Source organism: Arachis hypogaea, chromosome 12, assembly GCF_003086295.3.
Source record: "Arachis hypogaea cultivar Tifrunner chromosome 12, arahy.Tifrunner.gnm2.J5K5, whole genome shotgun sequence".
Lineage (NCBI taxonomy): Eukaryota > Viridiplantae > Streptophyta > Magnoliopsida > Fabales > Fabaceae > Arachis > Arachis hypogaea.
The window spans coordinates 49,233,822-49,251,356 of record NC_092047.1 but is presented as its reverse complement, the minus strand read 5'-3'; the positions used below and the strand labels follow the sequence as shown (position 1 = coordinate 49,251,356).

General features: G+C 41.7%; 1 non-coding gene across 1 annotated transcript; it reads right to left on the bottom strand.

Moving 5' to 3' along the window:
• Window positions 1–1,005: 1,005 nt before the first annotated feature.
• Window positions 1,006–1,112, bottom strand: LOC112731335 (small nucleolar RNA R71). The gene has a single exon (XR_003167118.1). It is a non-coding gene; the product is annotated as a small nucleolar RNA R71 (small nucleolar RNA).
• Window positions 1,113–17,535: the final 16,423 nt, after the last annotated feature.

Here is a 17,535-nt window from a genome sequence, read left to right as displayed (position 1 = left end):
TAAAGTTGCTTGATCAATCAATCCTTGTAGGATTCGACCTCACTCTATTGTGAGTTTTTACTTGACGACAAATTCGGTACACTTGCCGAAGGAAATTTGTTGTGAGACAAGTTTTTCGTGCATCAAGTTTATGGCGCCGTTGCCGTGGATTGATTGTGCATCAACAATGATTAGATTGGAGGATAACTAGATTGAGCATTTTATTTTTGTTTGATTTAAATTTTTTTTGAGTCATTTACTTTCTGTTTTAGTTAATTTCTTCCCTTCTCCCTACTTTTTCTTTGTTATTTACCAGTCATCTCACTAACCCACTAACTGTTTGATATATTGCATCACTAACACTAACAGTAATTCTGATAGATATACTTTCTGCACCTATTCTCTTTGCTTGTACTTGTTGGTTGTATGACAGGGAGAAGAAGCGGGGCTTTAACTTCCTTTGAATCTGAACCTGAGAGAACCTTCCTTAGACTAAGGAGGGAGGCAAGAGAAAAACGTGTAGTTGGTGCTGAAGAAGAGGAGGAACACTTTGAGGAATACTTTGAACCAAACATGGAAGAAAACATGGAAAACCATCACGAAGAAGAAGCTCACAACCATGGCGGAAGAGGTCGAGCAAATCATGCTGGGGAGGATAGAAGAGTTTTAGGCTCTTACATCAATCCAAACCCAGGAAACTGTGGAAGTAGCATTCAAAAGCCTACCATTCAGGCCAACAATTTTGAACTAAAACCACAGCTCATCACCCTTGTTCAGAACAACTGTTCGTTCGGAGGGAGTGTCCAAAAGGACCCCAATCAACATTTAACTACCTTCCTGAGAATATGTGACACAGTGAAGTCTAATGGTGTTCATCCTGACGCCTATAGACTACTCTTATTTCTATTCTCACTCAAGGATAAGGCAGCCAAGTGGCTGGAGTCTTTCCCAAGGGAAAGCTTGACAACTTGGGAAGATGTGGTGAACAAATTCTTAGCAAGATTTTACCCTTCTCAATGAATCAATAGGCTGAGAGTTGAGGTCCAAACTTTCAGGCAACAAGATGGTGAGACTCTATATGAAGCATGGGAGAGGTTTAAAGACCTAACAAGGAGGTGCCCACCAGATATGTTCAATGAATGGGTGCAGCTGCACATTTTCTATGAAGGGCTCTCTTATGAGTCAAAGAAGGCCGTGGACCATTCATCCGGAGGATCTTTGAACAAGAAGAAGACCATTGAGGAAGCCATAGATGTCATTGAAATAGTAGCAGAGAACGACTACTTCTATGCTTCCGAAAGAGGGAACACAAGAGGAGTAATGGAGTTAAACAATGTAGATGCTCTGTTGGCCCAAAACAAGCTCATTACCCAGCAGCTGGCTGACCTCACCAAGAAGATGGAGAGGAACCAAGTAGCAGCAATCTCCACTTCATCAACAACCCAAGAAGGAGTGAACGAAGAAGCAGAGGATAGTCAGGAGCAAGCCAACTACATTGGGAATTCACCTAGGCAAAACCATGATCCATACTCCAAGACCTACAACCCTGGATGGAGGAATCACCCAAACTTTGGGTGGGGAAATCAACAAGACCAAAGCCTTGATCAAAGACGCCCAAATCCAAACAATGCAGCCCACCAACACTTCACATCTAGACCATATCAACACCCCCATAACAACACCTCCCCACATTCATATCAAGGCCAGAATAACCCTACTCAGCCTGACCTATCATCATTTGATGAAAGAATCTCAAGGATTGAGAATCTACTTGAAGGCATAAGCAAGGAGATTCAAGACAACAAGGTTTTCAAGGAGGAAGTGCGAGCCAGTTTCAAGAACCAAGGAGACACAATCAAGAGGTTAGAATCTCAAGTGGGGTATCTCTCTGAGCAAATTCCCAAACCCACAGATGGATTCCCAAGTGACACAGAGAAGAATCCGAGAGGTGAAACAAAAAAGGTAAGATGGGAAGATTGCAAGATGGTCACTGTAAGTGATAAGGAGACTGAGGACAAGCCAAGCAAGCTGTCAGAATAACCTGAAGATACCTCGGCAGAGAAGGAGGAAAAAGAGTACCAAGAACCAAAAATCTCAAAACAGGAGCTGCTGAGACTCTATGCACCTTTTCTCCAGCTGCTCAATGGTGCTGTGGAAAAGAGAATATACTCAAGATTTCTGGACTTGTTTGCATCTCTGCATGTGAACATACCATTCATCAAGACTATCCAACAAATGCCTGCGTACATCAAGTATATGAAGGAGCTGCTTCCCAGGAAAAGCTCACTCAAGGGAGGGCAAACTATAGTAATGAACAAGGAGTGCAGTGCCCTCATTCAACCGTAGTTACCAACGAAAAGAAAAGATCCAGGGAGTTTTCATGTCCCCTGTGCCATAGGGGAAACAATGTTTGATAGAGCACTCTGCGATTTGGGAGCAAGCATCAACTTAATGCCCTTATCCTTGGTGAAGAGGCTGCAGATCAATGAGATATTGCCCACAGATGTAGTCATCAGGCTGGCTGATAAAACTCAAAAACAAGCAAGAGGGGTGGTGGAAAACGTGTTGTTAAAGGTGGGGAAATACTTTCTTCCCACAGACTTTGTCATCTTGGACATGGAAGAGAGTCACACTCACCCGATCATATTGGGAAGACCATTCCTAGCTACAGCCAGAGCACTCATAGATGTGGAGCGAGGGGAGCTAATATTGAGGATCCATGATGAACGACTCATCTTTAATGTCTTCAAACCTTCACAAGAAGCAGACCAAGAAAATAAAGAACCAAAGAATGATCATAATGAGATGCTGACAGAGGAAACAAGCACTAAGGCACCACCAACACATCTGAGAACCCCACTGAATGATGAACAAGGCAAACAGCAATCGTCACAGCCCTAGGAGAAGCTGGAAGAACCTAAACCACCAGAGGCATGTGAAGACAACAATAAAATTCACTTAGAAGAAGAAGTCACCAAGAGCAAGGCAGCATTAAAAGGGACAAAGAAGAAGGTACCAAGGGGGTGGAGGAACAAGAAGATCCCTATGAAAGGCTTCTCTCTAGGAGATAAAGTGATCTCAGCTTACTTCCCAGATATCCCCCCTAATCTCCCCACTGTACCATCTCAGTTACCTAAGGTCTTCACTATCAACAGAGTTCTCTCCTTGGAACATGTAGAGATCATTGATACAACCAATGGATATAAGTCCAAGGCAAGAGGGGAGGACTTGAAGCATTATCAACCTCCCTGATGAAGGAGAAACGTCAAGCTAGTGACGCTAAAGAAGCGCTTCATGGGAGGCAACCCATGTTTTATTAGCTTTTACTAGTGAATAAGTCAATATTCATGAATTCTAACCCAAACTTGGTGAAGTCCTTATACTGCAGTATATAGTGAAGAACAAGTTTGCTGTTCAAAGCGTACCAAGAAAGCATGAATGCAACAGAGAGCATGCTAGTCTTGGAGCTTTGAACAGAACTTTTCATCACAGTGCTCCAAACTAAGTTTGGTGTCACCCCATGGTGCCACCAATGTACATATAAGGATACACAGTTAGTTCGTTAGTTGGAGTTCATGAATAAGCAAAATCTTTTCTTCTCTATATCATTCTAGCCGAAAAGTTTAAAAACTTTTTATGATATTGATTTTTCTTATTTTATTTTTTTATAGGGAAAAGAAAAGGAGCATTGAAAGAGATAGATTGGACGATTAAAGGAAGAAGGTTCGGACAGTACAAAAGGAAGGACTATACACTTGTTCTAAAAAGGGAAGTCATTGGAAAATGTTGCCATGCAACATCGAAAAAAATGGGACCCTTGGAGACTGAGCAATCTCATTCATAAAGTGATGATCCTTGTCTTTTCTACATGCACAACCCCAACCGTCCACTCCATCAATCCACACCCTCCATTTACTCACAACCTCTCTATATAAGTGATCCTTGTTCCGTACCCCACTCTTCACACCTCTCCATTTCGGGTTCCCCTTCACTCCCTTCATTACACTCAACCCTAAACACCAAAAGTCTCCACACCCCTGCTAACTTCACGCATTAACCTTCACTCATGGCATCTTCGAGCTCTAAAAGAAGGAAGGGAAAGGAACCTATGGAGCAACACCCGTATGATGAAAAGAGATTTAGAAGCTTGCACCATGCATTGAAATACGGATGGATGGTGGATAAGGAAATCATTTATGAGCTGGGATTTCAAGTGAGGAAAAATGAGTGTCCCAAAATCATATAGAAGGTAGAAAAGAGAAGATGGGAGCTCCTTACTGATCCGGTCATTAGGGTGAATGCAAATCTTATAAGAGAGTTTTATGCAAATGCGGTCCGATATGATAAGGCAGATGAGTCATATACAAGCTTTGTGAGAGGAAAGATTGTGGATTTTGGTCCCATGAGAGTCATGAGGGCATTAAAGCTGTGGTCCATACCGTTTGAAGAAGAGAGTTATCATTCAAGAATAGACAACAACCCTGATCATGACCAGATTGTGCAAGACATTTGTGTACCAGGAGCTGACTGGGAAAGATATGGAGATGGGAGACCCCGGTTCATCAAGAGGGGAGACCTTAGCCCAGAAGCCAATGGGTGATTTAAACTCGTGAGGAGGTCTATTCTCCCAGCTGCAAATAATTCAGAGGTAAATATTAATCGAGCAACTATGGTACATTGCCTAGTACAAGGTGGAGAAATCAACGTGCATGAACTTATAGCTGAGGAAATTCAAGATTTAGCTGAGAAGGTTGAATCAGGTGCCAGGCTTTGGTACCCCAGCACCATTCTCCGATTGTGCACAAAGGCCAAGGTGGTCTTTGAGGATAGCAATCCAGACTGGGTGAACCCAGGGAGGCTAGTGACAACCCAGCGTATGGCCTATACTACACCTGCTCAGCAACAAAGAAGGCCACAAATAGGGAAACTAAAAGCAAAGGAAGGAGCTCACCAAGAGGAGTCTCATCAGGAAGAATATCAACAGGGAGAGCATCCTTACCCAGCCGATTTGAATATGAATCACCTTCTAAGAGCTATTGAAGATTTGAGGATGAGACATATGGAAGGACAAGAGCAAATATTAAACTGGATGAGCCAACAAGAAGAGTGGAAGAAACAACAAATGGAGCAGCAACAGGAACAATACTCCCAGCTCACTCAAACCATCCACCAAGTTACTAAGAGGAAAGAACGTCAAGATAAGCATTTACAGGAACTCAATCAGCAACAAATAGCCCAGATGAAAGCATTCAATGAGTTCACTGTACTTAATGAAGGACGACAACTACATCGGGAGGAGTTCAACGTCAACACTCAAGCCAAGTTGAACTACATGTCCAGTAATATGCATCATCTACACTATGCCATCCCTACATATGATGAGGTCCAAAAAGATTTCGTAGAACAAGAAGAGAGGAAGGTGAAACAGCAAAAGAAAACACTCAAGAAAAAGATGGAAGATGGTGGCTTCTGGAAGAAGCTGCTTGGAAAAGGCAAGGGAAGTGGGAGCACAAGCAATCAAGAAGGAGAGCATGGACATCCACAAGAGTAAAAGGTGGTGGAGTTCCTTCTTTGGTCTATCTTTCTCTATGCTTTAAATAAGGAAGATCTTGTATGAAATAGAACTTGCTTCCATTTCAGTTTAAACCTTTTTAAATTCCGTCTTTTAAGTTTTTTTTTTTGGTTAAAGAGGTCTATGATTGCTAGTCCTTATGTCACTGCATCCTTACTCTGCTTATTTGTATACCTGTCCCTTTGAATCAAATGAAAAGAGAATGAGTATTTTCAAAAGACCAGAGTGGAGTTCATACTATGGAGTAAGTTCATGAGTTTGTGGTGTGGTCATAAGTTAGCTAAGTTGGTTCAACCATAAGGTGGGAAGACAACTATCTGTCAGGAATACTATGCTTGAGACACACCCCATGAGACTAGATGAATAAGAAGATCCTACTAAGAAAAAGGGAAAGAACAATCAAAGTTGAGGAATTAAAGAAAAATAGTAAGCAATAAGGCTAGGCACCAATGGTTTTAATCTTGAGACATGTGTATGTGGTGCTCCTGTGTGAGGGATCTACTTGGATGAATAAGCTCTTAGGAGTGCCTTATCACTTGGTAACTTGGGTTAACTAACTCGGGATTATCAGCTGAAAGTCCACTATCAAGAGTAACCCTCACTACAAAGCATTTAGTAACCCAAAGAGGTGCTGGACACCAAGGTCTCAAGAAAAGAAAAATAAATAAACTATATGCCTGTGGTGTGTATGTATGGGGGAGAGACTTGAGCAAGTAAGTCCTTAGGGGTGCTTCAAAACCTAGCACCTTGAACCAACTGGTTCGGGAGTGTTGGCTGAAAGCTTATTTTAAAGAGTTGCCCCCTCACAGAACACTTAGCCTAAGAACACAAATAAGCCCTGAAATAACAACAAAAGGATCAATGAATAAAAGGTCTGAAAGCCAGGAATGAACCTAAGTTTCTATGCATGAAACCACCATAAAACCAGGGACATGACTTCCACAAGAATGACTCATTTCTCTTAGCATTCCTTTCATCATTCTCTTGTTCCAGTACTTGCTTAGGGACAAGCAAGCTTTAAGTTTAGTGTTGTGATGCCAGGGCATTTTGGCCAATTTCGCTGACCTTTTTTTTACTGTTTTTAGGGTAGTTTCATGCATTTCCTTAGGAAATAAGCTAGTTTTGGGTAGATATTCACTTACATCTTGATTCAAGCATGCATTGTGCACTTTACATGATTTCATGAGGATTTTGCATGAATTTAAGGACAAATTGGATGTTGCATTTCCCATGACTTGGACTAGAACTTTGATGCACTTTATTGCTTGATTTCAGGACAAAGGAAGCAAAGAAGAACCACATTAGTGGCTACGTTAGTCACACTAACGTTAACACTAACGTGGAATGGGAGTAACTTACAAAGTTAATGAGAAAAGTGATTGCCAATAATGCTCTCTAAGCCATCATTACCCATGTTAAGAGTCACATTAACTAAGTTAACGTGAACTCTAACGTGGAAGTAAAGAAATGGAGCCAACGTTAGTGACACTTAACATTATCACTAACGTTGGACCAAGATCATGAGTGGCCACGTTAGAATCGACGTTAACTTATTTAATGTGGCCTCTAACGTTAAGAAGAAAGGGGGAAGCCAACGTTAGTGACATCTAACATTATCACTAACGTTGGCCAAGTCACACTAGGCCACGTTAACTCCCACATTAACCTAGTTAACGTGGAAGCTAACGTGAGGAAGGGAGGTGACGCCAACATTAGTGACACCCAACATTGTCACTAACGTTGGAAGGAGCCCACACATGCCACCATGAGCCACGTTAACTCCCACGTTAACTTAGTTAACGTGGAAGCTAACTTGGATAAGGGAATGTTGAACCAACGTTAGTGACACTCAACTTTGTCACTAACGTTGGAGATGGCTAGCATAAGCCACGTTAGAAGCCACGTTAACCTAGTTAAAGTGGACTCTAACGTGGGAGCTAAGGGGCATATTGGAACGTTAGTGACAATGTTAAGTGCCACTAACGTTCTCGAAGGTTGGCAAGCCTACGTTAAAGGAGCCACGTTAACTAAGTTAACGTGGACTCTAACGCAGGGAAGGGGGAGACCTCTCAACGTTATTGGAAAAGTTGAGTCTCAATAACGTGTGCGAAGGACATAGTGGAAACGTTAGTGGCAACGTTTGTGCCACTAACGTTGAAGTTAACGTGGCTCTTAACTTTGGTGAGGAACGTTAGTGAAAAAGGTGATTGTCACTAACGTTCTGGAACCCACATTTACACTTAAACGTTAACACCACTAACGTCCTGAGCTAAAGTCTCTGCCCACTTCACACTTTCTCTCTGCAAGCAAAGCTAAGCCCAATGAAGAAGAAAACTGCTTCAAACTTAAGATCCAAAGGCCCATACCCAAGACTTGAAGAATCAACTAGAAAAACAGAAGAGTAGTATATATAGGAGTAGCTTTGAATTATTTAGGGGGTTGGAAATTATAGGGAGCCTCTTGGCATAGAATTACTCTCTGTATTTACTTTCTCTGCACTTCTAGTTTTCATCATGTATTCTCCATCCTTGTTTTCATTTTTCAGAGCTATGAACAACTAAATCCCTTTCATTGGGTTAGGGAGCTCTGTTGTAATTTGATGGATCAATACTAGTTTTCATTATTCTTCTTCTATCTTTTCTCTTGATTTTACTTGAAAGCTTTCGATCTTCATCCAATTGGGTAGTTATCTTGGAAAAGAAGCAATTCATACATGGATATCTTTTGAACATTGAAAGAGGAATGAAGAGATCAAGCTAGAAATGCTTTCTCATGCTAGACCAAATTGGGTTTGGATGGATATGTGACTATAATCCTCTCAACACTTGGTTTGGGAAATGAATGTGGTATAATCAATGACCATACTTCATCTCTTCTCATGAGCAATTGACCAAGGAATTGGCTATTGATCAAGATTTGAGAGATTGAATTACAAAAAATTGTAATTCAATCACTTAAGATTGCCAAGGAGATCAATGAGTGCATTGATTGAGGAAGAGATGAAAATGAAATTGATCCGGAGAATGCAACATCTCCTAAGCCCAATGAACTCCCCATTTCTGATCTTACCTATTCTCTTTAATTTATGTTATTTACTTTTATGAGCAATTCTCCCATTCCCATTTACAATTCTACATTTTACTTTCAGTCATTTACTTTCAGCTCTTTAACTCTAGCATTTACTTTTCTGTCAATTACCTTCCCGCAATTTTTTTTTCTGCAATTTTAAACTCAAATTCTGGATTCGCTCAACTAGAACATTCCTATAATTAAAGTTGCTTGATCAATCAATCCTTGTGGGATTCGACCTCACTCTATTGTGAGTTTTTACTTGACGACAAATTTGGTACACTTGCCGAAGGAAATTTGTTGTGAGACAAGTTTTCCGTGCATCAAAGCCTATAGAGATAAGGGCAGTTCCCTTAAAAGATAAGCTGACCTCAACTCAAAGATAAGGTAAGATAAGATAACTAACTTATCTTATCCAAAAAGGTCACTCTACAACCATTATAAATACACTGGAGCACCCAGGTATGACTCATACTCTGATTCTACTAAAAGCCTGCTTAATACCCTTGCTAACTTAATCATCAGAGTCCCTTGCAGGTACCCCCCACCATCTGGTGACGAAGGATCAGCAGTGCAGCCAGTCCAACAAGTCGGACACGACAGCTCCTACCGCCACTCACCAGCCGGACACGTCAGCACCAACCAGTACAGAAGATCTCGTCCTAGATCGACCTCCAGTTTCAGGTAACCCTCGGAACATTGGCGCCGTTGCCGGGGACCTGGAAGTCATCCCACCACCATGACAGACGATCATGACAACGACCACGATTCAGATCTAGAGGATAGAACACCGCACAAAAACGCGGACACTACGCTAAAAGACGCTCCGAAATCCAACGGGGATAAAAATTCATCAAATCCAGGAGTGATAGAAGCGCTTCAAGATCGATTAAAGAAAATTGAAAAAGAAACCCATCATCAACGAGAAGTTGAGAAGGATCTACAAAGAGAGGTACGGCGACGTCAGGAATTAGAAGACAAACTTCTAAAACTCGAAGCCGATCTCAAAGCAAGAGCTACTCGGACCACCCCTAAGGACAACTCACGCAAAGATCAAGATCCATTCACTAGGGAAATCATGAAGACCAAAATTCCTAAGGACTTCAAACTTCCGGATATGACCTTGTACGATGGCACTACGGATCCCAACCATCACCTCAGCAATTTCAGAAGTAGAATGTACCTTACCGACGCCTCAGATGCAGTTCGTTGCAAAGCTTTTCCAATAACTCTCACAAAGACAGCAATCAGATGGTTCGACAACCTACCTCCGAAGTCCATCTCAAGCTTTGATGACCTAGCCAAAAAGTTCCTGGCCAGATTCTCCATCCAAAAAGACAAGGCTAAGTACGCCCCTAGCCTACTAGGAATCAAGCAAGGAGATCGGGAAAGTCTTCGCAACTACATGGAAAGATTCAACAAAACATGCCTAGACATACAAAGCTTACCAACAGAGGCCGCGATCATGGGCCTCATCAATGGCCTACGAGAAGGACCTTTTAGCCAATCCATATCAAGGAAGTACCCTACATCTCTGGACGAGGTACAGGAACGAGCAGAGAAATACATCAACATAGAAGAAAATTCTCGACTAGGAGAAACCTCAAAAGCTGGATTTACCTACCGAGACAAAGACAGAGAGTCCAAAAAGAAGGAAGATCGACAAGGGGAAAAAATTAAAAAATATCATAATTACACCCCTCTTAGGGTGTCCCTGGTGGATGTTTACAAAGAAGTCTGCCACACAGAAAAAATACCCCCAGCCCGACCACTCAAAGGCGAAAGAGGAGGAGGAAACCGGAATGAATATTGTGAATACCATCGAGTCCGTGGGCACTCCAGCAACGAATTCTTTGACTTAAAAAATGTCATAGAAAAATTAGTGAGAGAAGGAAAATTAGATCGGTTTCTGGCCACCAGAGACGATGAGCAAAGAAAAAGGAGAAGAGACGAGGAGGTGAGAAGAACCAAGCGATCACCTCGAACACCAGAAAGACATGTCCATATGATACACGGAGGATTCGCAAGAGGAGGAATCTCCAAATCATCTCGGAAAAGATATCTCAAAGAAGTATATCATGTCAAAGGAAAGGAGGAAACACCCGACATCCCCGCAATTACGTTTACCAAGGAAGACGCATCCGGCATCATTTCAGGACACGACGATCCCATGGTCATCACCATTATACTGGCTAATGCAAATCTCCATCGCACACTGATAGACCAAGGAAGCTCCGCCGATATCTTTTTTAAAATTGCCTTCGACAAGCTCGGCCTGGAAGATAAAGAACTCAAAGCATATCTAAACAGCCTGTTCGGATTGGAAGACACTCCCGTGCAACCACTGGGATACATCCCGCTACACACAACCTTCAGAAAAGGAAACAAATCCAGAACACTCAAAATAGACTACATCGTGGTCAACGTGAGTTCAGCCTACAACGCCCTAATAAGTCGAGCAACATTAAATCAACTCGACGCCATAGTCTCAACTCCACATCTATGCATGAAATTCCCAACTGCAGAAGGGATAGCCACGATAAAAGCAAATTAGAAGATGGCGTGCCGCTGTTATAACGAAAGTCTAAACCTAAGAGGCAAAGGAGAGGAATTCCACACAATCGAACTCGGTGGAGTGCAGAGGCGAGAGGAACTCCGTCCACAACCTGACGGTGAAATAGAGAAAGTCCAGATCGGAGACATCCTGGACAAAACAACCAATATTGGCACGACTTGAAAAAGAGAAATAAAAGAATTACTTGTACAGTTCTTATGAGACAACGTCGACCTCTGTGCATGGAAGGCTGCAGACATGCCAGGCATAGATCCCGAGTTAATGTGTCATAAGCTAGCAGTCTATCCTGGATCTCAGCCAGTACAACAGAGGCGTAGAAAACTCAGACCCGAAAGATCCCATGCAGTGGAAGAGCAGGTACAAGCACTACTAGAGGCAGGATTCATAAGAGAAGTCAAGTACCCACTATGGTTAGCTAATGTCGTCTTGGTGAAAAAATCAAACAGGAAGTGGCGAATATGCACCGACTATACAGATCTCAACAAAGCCTGCCCAAAAGACCCTTATCCACTCCCAAGTATCGACGCTCTAGTAGACGCCTCCTCCGGATATAAAACCTCTCGTTTATGGATGCATATTCCGGATACAATCAAATTCCCATGTATCCACCCGATCAAGAAAAAACCTCGTTTTTAACACCAAAAGCAAATTACTGCTACATTGTGATGCCTTTTGGTCTCAAGAACGCGGGAGCTACTTATCAAAGGCTAATGAATAAAGTCTTTTCAGATCATATCGGAAAAGTCATGGAAGTCTACGTGGACGACATGTTAATAAAAACACAAAGTGAAGAGACATTATTGTCCGAACTGGTCCAAGTGTTCGACACTATAAGGAAGCATGGCATGCGACTCAATCCTGCAAAATGCACCTTTGCAGTAGAAGCAGGCAAGTTCTTAGGTTTTATGCTCACACAAAGAAGAATTGAGGCAAATCCGGATAAATTCCAGGCAATACTCAACATGAAGAGCCCAACTTGCGTCAAAGAGGTACAACAACTCAACGGGAGACTGGCAGCCTTATCCAGATTTCTAGCGGGGTCAGCAATAAGATCTCTTCCCTTCTATGCTACTCTAAGGAAAGGAAAGAAGTTCCAATGGAAAAAGGAGTGCGAACAAGCCTTCCAAGATTTCAAAAGATTTCTGGGACGGGCACCTATCCTATCTCGGCCACGAGAAGGATAACCACTCGTATTATACCTCGCGGTAGGAAGTCGGGCAGTAGCCTCAACACTAGTTCGAGAGGACGACAAAGGGCAACAACCTGTATACTTCATTAGTAAAGCGCTACAAGGATCCGAGCTGAACTACCAAAAAATAGAAAAATTTGCCTATGCGCTCATATTAACATCTCGACGTCTCCGCCCGTACTTCCAAGCTCACACCATTAAGGTGCGGACCAACCAGCCCATAAAAGGGATATTGCAGAAAACAGATCTAGCAGGCAGAATCCTACAATGGGCAGTCGAGCTATCCAAATTTGACCTTCAATACGAAGCTCGGACATCCATTAAATCACAATACTTAGCCGACTTCATTGCAGAATTTACAAACACCCCGGAAACCCCCATAGAATGGAATATTTACATGGACGGTTCCTCGAATAAGACTGGAAGCGGCGCAGGTGTGATAATTGAAAGCATCCAAGGTACCCAAATTGAGCTTTCCATCAAATTCGGGTTCCCTGCCTCAAATAACCAGGCAGAATATGAAGCACTACTAGCTGGTTTAAAGCTGGCTAAGGAGGTGGGAGCTAAAAAACTCATTATCTTTAGCGACTCACAAGTAGTCACCTCACAAATAACAGGGAGCTACCAAGCCAAAGATCCCACCATGAAAAAGAATTTGGAGAAAACGAGGGAACAGCTCGGACAACATGGGGAATATAAGATCTGCCACATACCCCGCGAACAAAATGCCCGAGCTGATACACTCTCAAAACTAGTCAGCACCAAACCAGGGGGCAACAATAGAAGCCTCATCCAGGAAATGCTACGGAACCCGTCAATCTCGGAAGAGGAAAAAGTCCTAACCATAACAGGTCAGGATCAAGGATGGATGACTCCCAAAATTAACTACCTCAAAACATTAACACTCCCTACAGATGAAAAAGAGGCAAAGAGGTTAAAACGGGAGGCACAATACTACACTATCATAAACAATACTCTATACAAAAGAGGAATTTCAATACCATTGCTAAAATGTGTACCAACTTCCAACACAAAGGAAGTTCTAGAAGAAATACACAGTGGCATCTGTGGCAATCACCTCGGAGCACAAGCACTCACCAAAAAAGTACTTCGGGCAGGATTTTATTGGCCAACTCTATAAAAGGAGGCTACGGAGTTTGTAAAGACATGCCCACCAGGCTAAAAACATGCCAACTTCCATATCGCCCCGCCAGAAGAGCTCATCAGCGTAACCTCACCTTGTCCATTTGCGAAATGGGGACTCGACCTTCTCGGACCCTTTCCCCAAGGATCGGGACAAGTTAAATTCCTCATAGTAGGAGTAGACTATTTCACAAAGTGGATCGAGGCAAAACCCCTAGCTAACACCACTGCTCAAAAAAGTCAAAAATTCCTATATAGGAACATTGTCACAAGGTTTGGGGTTTCATACTCCATCACCACAGACAATGGCACCCAATTCACAGATGCAGGCTTCAAAAAATTAGTAGCTGACTTGAACATAAAGCACCAGTTCACCTCCGTCGAACATCCCTAAGCCAATGGACAAGCCGAAGCTGCTAACAAAGTCATATTGGCCGGGCTAAACGGAGATTACAAGAGGCAAAGGGAGATTGGGCCGAAGAACTTCTACAAGTCCTATGGGCATTTCGAACAATGCCACATTCCACCACAAAGGAATCACCCTTTCGACTAGCATACGGAACGGAGGCAATGATCCCGGTAGAGATCGAAGAAGGGTCGCCTAGAGTTGTCCACTACAATGAAGAAGCCAACTCCCAACTTCAAAAGGAAGAGCTCGACCTACATCCTGAAATTCAAGAAAGAGCTCGGATTAGGGAAGAAGCACTAAAATGTCGAATGGCTTCTAGATATAATCAAAAGGTAGTGCTAAGAGGTTTCACTGAGAACGATCTCATCCTAATCCGAAATGATATTGGAATAACTCGACCCGGGAAAGGAAAGCTAGCAGCAAACTAGAAAGGACCCTACCGAGTCATAGAAGTACTTGGGAAGGGCTACTACATACTATCCGAACTCGACGGGCGAGAACTTCCTAGGTCGTGGCACGCCTGCAACCTAAGAAGGTACTATAGCTAGAGAAGGTAAAAGATCTCATCATAGGATGCACTCTTTTTCCTGAAAAGGTTTTTTAATGAGGCACCAAGTTGAGATTCAGAGGATAAAAACTCTATATGTACATATTTTCATTTTCTTTTAAATAAAATATATTAGATGTTCTACAAAGTTTTTAAGACGCATTAATCTGAAACATTCATCGTTTGATTATAAAGCGACAAATTGGCAGAAAGTGAAAAACAAATTCACTTCACGATCACGATAAAGACCAACAAAGATGAAAACCAAATTCATCTAGAGGTCGACTAAACGAGGATCTAATCCACTTTCTACAAATCGGCAAAGATAAAAATAGAATAATGCAAGAAGTTATCAAAAGTGATCCGGAGAAAGGACCTGACGAGGTCCTGATGGATTGCTAAATAATAACTTAAAAGACTGGCCGACATTAAGAAGTCGGACCAAGTCAAACCAAGTTACAAGTAAACCCTAGAAAGAGGTCTGGCCAACCCTATAAAAGAGGATTACTTTAACTTAGAAGGGCCCGACATGACGAAGTCGGCCCAAAACACAAAGTTATAGTAGTAATCCCTGAAAGAGACCTGAACAAGGTCCAAAAAAGAGGATTACAAAAGTAACTTAGAAGGGCCCGACATGACGCAGTCGGCCCAAAACACAAAGTTATAGAAGTAATCTCTGAAAGAGACCTGAACAAGGTCCAAGAAAGAGGATTACAAAATAACTTGATCCGACATGACGAAGTCGGTCCAAAACATAAGGTTATAGAAGTAATCCTTGAAAGAGACCTGAACAAGGTCCAAGAAAGAGGATTACAAAATAACTTGATCCGACATGACGAAGTCGGTCCAAAACATAAATTTATAGAAATAATCCCTAAAAGAGACTTGAACAAAGTCCAAGAAAGAGGATTACAAAATAACTTAATCCGACTGATGAGCGGATAATTTATACGCTTTTTGGCATTGTTTTTAAGTAGTTTTCAGCATGTTTTAATTACTTTTTAGTATATTTTTATTAGTTTTTATTCAAAATTCACATTACTAGGCTTTACTATGAGTTTGTGTGTTTTTCTGTGATTTCAGGTATTTTCTGGCCGAAATTGAGGGACCTGAGCAAAAATCCGATTCAGAGGCTGAAAAAGGACTGCAGATGCTGTTGGATTCTAACCTCCCTGCACTTGAAATGAATTTTCTAGAGCTACAAGAGTCCAACTAGCGCGCTCTCAAATGCGTTGGAAAGTAGACATCCAGGGCTTTCCAGCAATATATAATAGTTCATACTTTTCTCAAAGATAAATGACGTAAACTGGCGTTAAACGCCAGTTCCATGTTCCATTCTGGTGTTAAACGCTAGAAACAGGTTACAAGTTGGAGTTAAATACCCAAAACAGGTTACAACCCGGCGTTTAACTCCAGAAACAGCTTAGGCACGTGTAAAGCTCAAGTCTCAGCCCCAGCACACACCAAGTGGGCCCCAGAAGTAGATTTTTGCACTATCTATCGTAGTTTACTCATTTTCTATAAACCTAGGTTACTTGTTTAGTATTTAAACAACTTTTAGAGACTTACTATGTATCTCATGACATTTTCACGTTTTACATTGTATCTCTACGGCATGAGTCTCTAAACTCCATGATTGGGGGTGAGGAACTCTTCTGTGTCTCGATGAATTAATGCAATTACTCCTGTTTTCTATTCAAACATGCTTGTCTCTGTTCTAAGATATTCACTCGCACTAAACCATGATGAATGTGATGATCAGTGACACTCATCACCATTCTCAACCCATGAACGCGTGCCTGACAACCACCTCCGTTCTACCTTAGATTGAGTGTGTATCTCTTTGATTCCTGATTCACGCGTTTGATTGCATCTCTTGACAACAGAGCATTCGAATCCGTGAGATCAGAGTCTTCGTGGTATAGGCTAGAATTATTGGCGGCCATTCCTGAGATCCGAAAAGTCTAAACCTTGTCTGTGGTATTCCGAGTAGGATCTGGGATGGGATGACTGTGACGAGCTTCAAACTCACGAGTGCTGGGCGTAGTGACAGACGCAAAAGGATCAATGGATCCTATTTCGACATGAGTGAGAACCGACAGAAGATTAGCCGTGCGGTGACAGCGCATTTGGACCATTTTCACTGAGAGGATGGATGGTAGCTATTGACAACGGTGATTCTCCAACATACAACTTGCCATGGAAGGAGACCTGCGTGCGTGAAGAAGAAGAGAGTAGGAAAGCAGAGATTCAGAAGACAGAGCTTCTCCAAAACCTCAATCTGTTCTCCATTACTGCATAACAAGTATTATTTAATTTATGCTATTTACTCTTCATAAACCTAATCATTTTATTATAAATTTCCTGACTAAGAATTACAAAATAACCATAGCTTGCTTCAAGCCAACAATCTCCGTGGGATCGACCCTTACTCACGTAAGGTATTACTTGGACGACCCAGTGCACTTGCTGGTTAGTGGTACGCGTTGTGAAAAGTGTGATTCACAATTCGTGCACCAAGTTTTTGGCGCCGTTGCCGGGGATTGTTCGAGTTTGGACAACTGACGGTTTATTTTGTTGCTTAGATTAGGAAAATTTTGTCTTTTGGGTCAGAGTCTTTTATTTTCTTTTAAAAAAAATTATATATATAGTTTTTTTCTGTTTAATCCTTGCATTTGTTGAATGTGTCTATGTTCTTGTGAATAGTTGCTCCTTTAAGTCTTTCTTTCTAAAATCTTTTCAAAAATAATCTTTCTTTGATTAAATCTTGTGTCAAGTTTTAAGTTTGGTGTTTTCTTGTTAGTTTTTAGTTAATTTTCGAAAATTTATTTTTAATTTTCTAAAAATTTTAAGTTTGGTGTTCTTTTTTTTTTTATGTTCTTGAGTCCTTTGAGTCTTTGAATTTTTGTTCTTCGTGTTCTTGTGAATCTTCAAAGTGTTCTTGAGTCTTGCTTATGTTTTGATCTTAAAATTTTTATGTTTGGTGTTTCTTGGTGTTTTTCCTCAAAATTTTCGAAAATAAGGAGCATTAGATCTAAAAAAATTTTAAGTT